This window comes from Dipodomys spectabilis, unplaced genomic scaffold, assembly GCF_019054845.1.
Source record: "Dipodomys spectabilis isolate Male_0828 unplaced genomic scaffold, ASM1905484v1 ptg000110l, whole genome shotgun sequence".
Taxonomy (NCBI): domain Eukaryota; kingdom Metazoa; phylum Chordata; class Mammalia; order Rodentia; family Heteromyidae; genus Dipodomys; species Dipodomys spectabilis.
This window is the reverse complement of record NW_024870787.1, coordinates 4,037,469-4,045,346: the sequence shown is the minus strand read 5'-3', so window position 1 is coordinate 4,045,346 and position 7,878 is coordinate 4,037,469. Positions and strand designations below refer to the sequence as shown.

At 33.5% G+C, this 7,878-nt stretch overlaps 1 pseudogene; it reads left to right on the top strand.

Annotated features, from left to right (window-relative positions):
- Positions 1–2,805: 2,805 nt before the first annotated feature.
- Positions 2,806–2,905, top strand: LOC122114782 (annotated as a pseudogene).
- Positions 2,906–7,878: the final 4,973 nt, after the last annotated feature.

Below are 7,878 nucleotides of genomic sequence, written 5' to 3'. Positions count from 1 at the left end.
TACCACTTGAGCCACAGCGCCACCTCCAGCTTTTTTCTTTTTGCTTATATGATGCTGAGGACTCGAACCCAGGGCCTCAGGCATGCAAGGCAAGCACTTTACCACTGAGCCATCTTCCCAGCCCCCCACATATACTTGAAATGATGTCAGCTTATATTTCCATAATTCATTCATCTGCAATAACAATTTGCAAGACTGGAGACGTGAAGCATCTAGACATGATTTTATTCTCATCTTTTTGGAAGATTAATCTTTAGTCAACAAGAAAGTTTAAAAATGACTTAGAATGTATTCCTAACTACCAGTTTTTATAAATGGCTTTGTACAATGGTGTGTGATTATTTTATTTTACATGGGATGATATTTTCTACTACCTATAAGGTTGGAAAAAGAAGAAAACTAAAATTTACTACTGTAGAGGAATATGATAGAAATAGAAGACAGATTTTATGTTTGTCACATCTCTGATCAGTACCCATATTCAAGACTTAAAGTCATATTTCTTACTATGTTAGACAGATAGGGAAAATATATGATAAAGCAAAACATGATAAGGCAACTATTAGTGACTTTTTAAAATGTACCTTCTTATGTGATGAAATTTACTTTATTATCTAATATTTGGGTTTGAATTATGGGAGGCTGACCTATTTAACACATTTCTGGAAGGCACCTACTGAACAACGCAAATGTTTGGAGATACTATTTCTACACTTTAATGAATGGTTGAACTTATTTGGCATTAGTGCTGGGTAAATTAATCAACTCTATTGTAACTTGATTCCTACACTTGAAAAACTTAATGTGACTATCATTTACTTGTCAAGTGTTATCTTGGTGAATATGATTTTTAAAAGTTTATTTGAAAAGGAATATACTTTCAAGAGATTAAATGTAGGTTATCATTGGTTTGAGAATGACAACATTTTTAGACTACAGAACCAAGTTTTACTGAAGTACCAGTGCTTTGAAGTACTAAGGGTCTTCTCAATTAGTGTTTTTTGAAATTATATTTGAACTCTAAGTCAAGTTTTCCAAGCCTTGGTAGAACAATTATGGGTCTAACATTCCAGGAATTATTTTTTGGCCTACTTATGCTGGACTGAAATCATTCATCATTAGGAGAGGGGTATTAAAAATAATCTTGTGACATTTGTGATTTTGTTTACTCATATGGGCTGGTCATCTGTAAACTGAAAGTTTGAACTATAGTACTTTCTCTCATATTTTGTGATCTCATCTTTCATTTTAAGTTGCCTTACATTTCACAATTACTTACTGCTAATTCCTTCAAGGAATTGGGGCACTGAAATAGTATAGGAAATGAGAAATTGAGATGGGTCTTCAATTACTTTCTCTTAGCATGTTGCATGGGCCAAGGTGAGAAATCTTGCCCATGTTATCTGATGATGCAGGTAACTGGGACCTCATATCCTCAGACCCATGGGTACTGCAGAAGAATAATAGCTTTTAGGCATCATATCAGCAAAATTTGGGTATAATAAGTAAGAATGCTTCAGAAATATGGAAAAAAACACTTTGGGACTAGCGAGAACACAATAAACACATCAGCAGTGTAAAATCTCTTCTAGATTAGAGGAAAACAATACTTTTTTTTTTCTTTTCCTATGTGAATTCACAAAACCACGGACACTTAGAAGGTATCACAAGTTTATACCGAAGACATTGCATTGATACTTTTTATATTCTAATATTTATTCTAAACCAAATTATTTATGTTCCAATCTATTTATGGGAATAATCTTCAATTTATTTGTCAAATTATCAATTAATTCTAGTAAGATTCACTGTGTGAAATTTAAGATCAGCACATATAAATATAAAATATGTAAGTATATATAATATAAGAAATTGTTATGCATTGTTCCATTGTGGTTTGGGTATCAAAATCTACTCTGTTTTAAAGTATTTTTCCATTATCTCTACCTCAGTTTTTGGTAGAGTTAGACCTAAAACTTTACCATTTGTAAATTTACAGCCTGGAGGCAAGAGGAAACACTTTGATTAAAACATTACCGATTTAAGGCCTAATATCGAGGAGAAACCTATGGACTTCTCCAGGAGCTATGGAAATATTTGGTGATAGAACGTCAGTAGTGTAAGTTCCTGCCTGGTTGGATGGTAGACAGGCCAGGATATTAGGTAAACATGAATATGAACAATTTTTCACCTTGTTGGCTTTAGCTACTTTTGAAATGATAAGTATAATAAACAATTATATTTTGATAAAATACCTTCTATTCTGAACAATTAGGTCTGAAGTGTTCATCTCTCTATGAACCCTTGTAACTAAGATTAGTTTTGTTCCAGTAAGACAATCTATGCTGTCAGGGTAAGATATTCTGGTTGGTCTGTTCCTACATGGAAGAAGGGTAAAGGGTCAGAAAGACATTTGCATCACTGAGACCTCATTTAGGAAATTTTATGCTGCAGAAGTTTAGAAGTAGCTCTTAAGCAAGGCTTACTTTGAATCCATTAGCTCCACAAAGCTAACTCAGTTGATAAATAAGTACTTGAAAAGCCATTACCTTTGGACTTAGCTATAAAGGCTTCAAAATATTATCAAATTTAAAATGAAAACGACAAAATAGTCATTGACAAAAAATTTCAAATGTGAGCAATCGACCAAACAATATGTTTTTTCCATTATACACAGAAATTTAGAGAAATAAGATCAATAGCATTTTTAGTAACAATAAAGGTTCCTTGTTACAAATAGGCAACCAACGATATATGCCTGTATAAAGATTGCATCGTTAACTACTTAAATTAAGAGGATACTCCATGCTTCAGCAGCAGGTCTACACAAATTACAACAATACAGAGATTAACATGGCACTTGCACAAGGATGGTATGAAAATTTGTGAAGTATTCCATATTTTTCATTCTTCAAATGCAAGAAATGAAAAACAGTTATTAAAAAGTTGATTACAAAAATACAAGTGTAACAAAACCTGTAATTCATAGAATTAAAGGTTAGTTTGAAATCAGTGTATTAAATCTTCACCTTCGAAAGGCCCTTACATAGCATAACCTTTACGATACTTGAAATTAGATAACATTATCGTTTTATCCCAAAGAAATAAAATAATATAAGTACCTAGGAAATAAGGAATCTTAAACTTTTTCTATATGGAATGTAATCTGAAAGGACACATTTATTAATGAACCTACGTATTATAAAACAATGTAGACTTCAAAGTATTATATCTAGAAGACAATGAAATAGATTATGGACTTTATATAAACATAGATACTTTTTTTCAGACAAGCACCAGGAATATCTTTAATTTCTATACTATTCTTTTCAACAGATAAGATAAAATTAAAAAAATCACAAACTCTGCAGAAATCATTATAGATGCATACAAACAACTCTTGAATACATTTTGACATCAAAGTCAGGCAATTCACGTGGAAGAATACCATAGAATCCATAAATGTTTAAATTAAGATATTGCTGCTCTTTGTATTATGAAAATATTTTGTAGGGACACAAAGGATGGACTGGCACTTTTGAAATTTAAGAAACTTAACCAAACCATTACTATGTAGGAGAATAATTTGTACAGCCTTCCACAACTTCAAAGAGGTAGTGATACATACTTATCCTTTTGGCAATATCAGATGAGGTTTCTTCCAAGTTGTTTTTCAGACCTGGTTTGATATCATGTTTCAACAGAAGGAGATACAGGATATCTTTGCTATTTCTATCCCCAGCAACAATATTCAAGGGAGTCAAGAGGCCTTCAGTTTGGGGAATGTTTTCTGCATCTTGATGAATTACGAAAGAATCCATTCTGGTATTATTCCACATATACGCACTGTGCAGGGGTGCCAAGCCATTCAGAATTCTTGCATGAATATCTGCCTTGAGCTACCAACTCATGGACAATGTCTAAATGTCCACTCTAGGCTTCCCGATGAAGAGGGGTATACTTACCTCATTTCTAGTATACATATGAGTGGCCTTTTTGGAAAGTAGTCTCGGCACTGTAGTAACCCGATTAATTTCAGCATCCCAAAGAAGAAATTTGCATGGATTCTTCTCCATTATTTCTTGCAATTGATACCTTCCGCACGTTTTCATCTTGTTCCTTTTCTTCATCAGAATTGCCTAACCAGAGAATTTGAGTACCAGTGGGAATGAAGAGTCCATGTATTTCCCCAATCATTCACGTTGGTTGAAATGGTCAGAAAAATCCGGTGAATTTTCTGCATATGTTTTTTTTTCACCATGATTTATTTTCTCTTTTTCCATTTTTACTATTTTAAATTATTCTAACTAGAGAGTAGTGAATTGATAGAGAGCAGAGGAAAGATTTTCCTCAGTATTCAAATGCACAGACTGAAAATGAGGACCAGTGGTGTCTTCATGTGCAGCTTATTCTAGGAAGGAGAAAATAGGAAACAATGACTTCTACATAAATGATTTGGGAAATACCAAGATATAGTGTAAGAGAAGTTACTATTCAATATATGAGCTTTAAGAGCTTTCTAATAGATCCATTATTTATTGGTAACCAATATTAGAAAAAAATGTATAATGCAGTAGTAAAATAGAAGTCCTTTGTATGACTAACTAAATTCTTGTTTTCTTAAAAACACTTGTTTTCATCTAAAAAAGTAGGCCTGGGCTGGGAAGGTTGCTCAGTGGTAGAGCGCTTGCCTTGCATGCCAGAGGCCCTGGGTTCGATTCCTCAGTACCACATAAGCAAAAAGAAAAAAGCCGGAAGTGGCGCTGTGGCACAAGTGGTAGAGCGCTAGCCTTGAGCTGAAGAGATGAGGGACAGCGCCCAGGCCAGAGTTCAGGCCCCACGACCGGACCAAAAAAAAAAAAAAAAAGTAGGCTTATCTATTGTCTTCAGGTGAGTTTGATGATTGAAGATGCTTAATGAGAAGTCAAAGTGTATTAGTAGTCCTTTGATATCAATTAAATTTCATTTTTTCTTCTTGGAGAATATAATGATCAAAGCAATAGTTCAGAATGAGCAAGCAATAGTTCAGCATCATGCTTCCAGTGCAAGTGGTTCTCCAGTAAGTAATCCTCGGTACCATTTTCCACAAAGTTTTGTCACAGACCCAATCTTCTTGCCTTCTCTAGCTGCTTTCCTAGCCTGGACCTTTTCTTTCATTGTGCAGGAAAAGTGTGATTCAACTGATTTCAGTCAGATCGGTTCCTAGAATTATCAAGGATTTAGATTCTTTTTTTAAAAAATTAGTTGTGGGGCCTGAACTCTGGGCTTGGGCTCTTCAAATCAAGGCAAGCTCTCTACCACTTGAGCCACCGAACCACTTCTGTGGTTCTGTTTATGTGGTGCTGATTTGGGAAATGGCAGAGCAGAAAAAGAAATAATGCAACCAAAAATATAAAAGCAAAATAAATTAGGATAATTATGGAGCAACCATATTGTCTATGAGACTCATGAAAAAGAGAGAAGATAAGAGATACAGATGTGCAATGACCTAGCTAGCCAAAAAATCCATGCTTTTGATCCATTTACAAAGGAAACAATTTTATATTTTATTTGTTAAAAGAGATGGAAATAGAATTTATGTATTTACTTGAAATTAGTAAATACATTTTTAGTAGCCTACATAAAGAGACATAGCTTTGACCAAATTACAAATAAGAATCTTAATCCTTGGGCTGGGAAAGTGGCTCAGTGGTAGAGTGATTTTCTTGCCTCTTACTACAGTGCGGAGACTACTTTCCATAAAAGCCACTCCTATGAATACTATGGATGAGGATGAGTATATCCCTCTTCATCGGGAAGCCTAGAGTGGACACTTACTTAGACATTGACCATGAGTTGGTAGCTCAAGGCAGATATTCACGCAATTACTGTGAATGTCTGGACACCCCTGCACAGTGCTTATATGTGAAACATATTGCAACAGTACACACACACACATCATCATCATCATCATCAGATTTCTTCTTAAGTATTTTTTGTGTATGGTCTTAAGAAGAAATTTACATTACTAACTTGAATTTCTGACAGAACAATATATTCACTATACATCTTGCTTCTATACCCTCAATATTAAATTGCTATCTAAGTATGTGCAATAGATAAGTATAGGAAAAAGTAGGAGCCACACTGGTGGCTCATGTCTTTATTCCTAGCTAATCAGAAAGACGAAATCTGATGATTGTGGTTTGAAACCAGACCAAGAAAAAAAGTCCATTAGATTCTGGTTTGAAAGTAACCAGCAAAAGCTAGAAATGGAGCTGTGGTACAAGCAATAAAATGCTAGCCTTGAGAAAACTAAAACAAAAAAATAACAAATTCTGGGACAGAGCTAGGCCCTGAGTTCAAGCTCTAGTATTAGTATTTAACTAATGAAGGAATGAATTAGTTAAAGAATTACCTAAAATAAATTAAGTGCTCACATGTGGAGGGCAGATAAAATGAAACTACCATGGTGACTGGATTATGTATTATTTGTAATAAGGCAAATTATCATTTGTCCTAATCACTAATATTTTATTTGAACTTTTTTGTACAATAAACCCTGAATTTGGCATGCGTGTTTATGTGTGTGTACATGTGCACACATGTGTGTTTGTGTGTTTGTGTGTGTGTGTGTGTGTGTGTGTGTGTGTGTGCTGTTGCAATGTTGCTTGCCTATATGAACAGGGTGAGGCTGAAAAGAACTGTGTTGCAATGTTTTTTTATTTATCAGTGTTCTGTCCTGTCATTGCAGTGGAACCACCCTTCTGTACATTTTATTTGTTAATAACATCATCATAATCAAAGCATTTACAACATAAGTTAGATAAAAGAGATCACTTTCAGCTCTTAGTATATGTTAGGTAAGAAGATACACATATAATTAGGTAGTAAGTTATTGCTGTAAGATGACTGTCAGTACAAAATGTATATTTGACTTCTTAAATTGGTTATATTTTTAAGAAATACTAATGGAGTGATTTTGACCGACTTGACCAAATAGGTATTACTCTCTGGTTATTTCTGTGAAACTTAAGGTGGATAAACTCTTTCCGGATTTTTGTTGAAAATAACTTTCTTTGTAAGATTGTATCTATTCACACTAAGATAATAAACCCCATATTTTTAAGGTTTGAATATCACATCATATTGACAGAAAATCAGTATTGTGGCTATGCTTGTTAGATATATATTTAAAAAAAACAAAAACATGTGTCTTCTCCAGATTGTGGATGCATTTGAAGTTGTTTTGTACATACAAAGGTTTCTTCATTAATAGTTCTTTTGTGGGAGTAACGATCACAACTTTAACAAATGAGTCTTTTCAAATATCTTTTCCAATATAAATAACATCCCAGAGCAAGTCTTGCAATTTCTGAAAACCATTTAAATATTTTAGTAATATTTTAGTTCATTGACTATACAACTAAAGACATTTCTGAAATAAATATTGTTAAAATCTGAAAATGTACGTGGATATATAAGCTTTTTAAAGGATCATTTTATGAAAAGCCAGTTTTTATGAAACTAAAAGAAATAGAATAAAACAATGTAAGTGAATTGGGTAACCTAATTATTAGTATAATTTTGTTTTCTATTAGCACAGTCCTTTGAATGTAGATGATGCAGTTAAATTATTTTTGTGTCACTGTGCTTCAGTTATTTTTAGAATCTTTGTAGTTGTAAGAGTGAATTTGTAGTATAAATAAATGTCTTTTAATATGATTAGGATTATTGTGTTCTACTACCATGAAAATAAGTTATTTTCAAGTTTTAATAGTTTATAATTGAATCTTCAGTATCATAAGAAATTTTGAAAAAAAATGGTAGTATTGATGTCTTTATTTGGGGGAGAAGGGTTCAGTAGTGGGGCCTGAACTCTGGGCGCTGTCCCTCAGC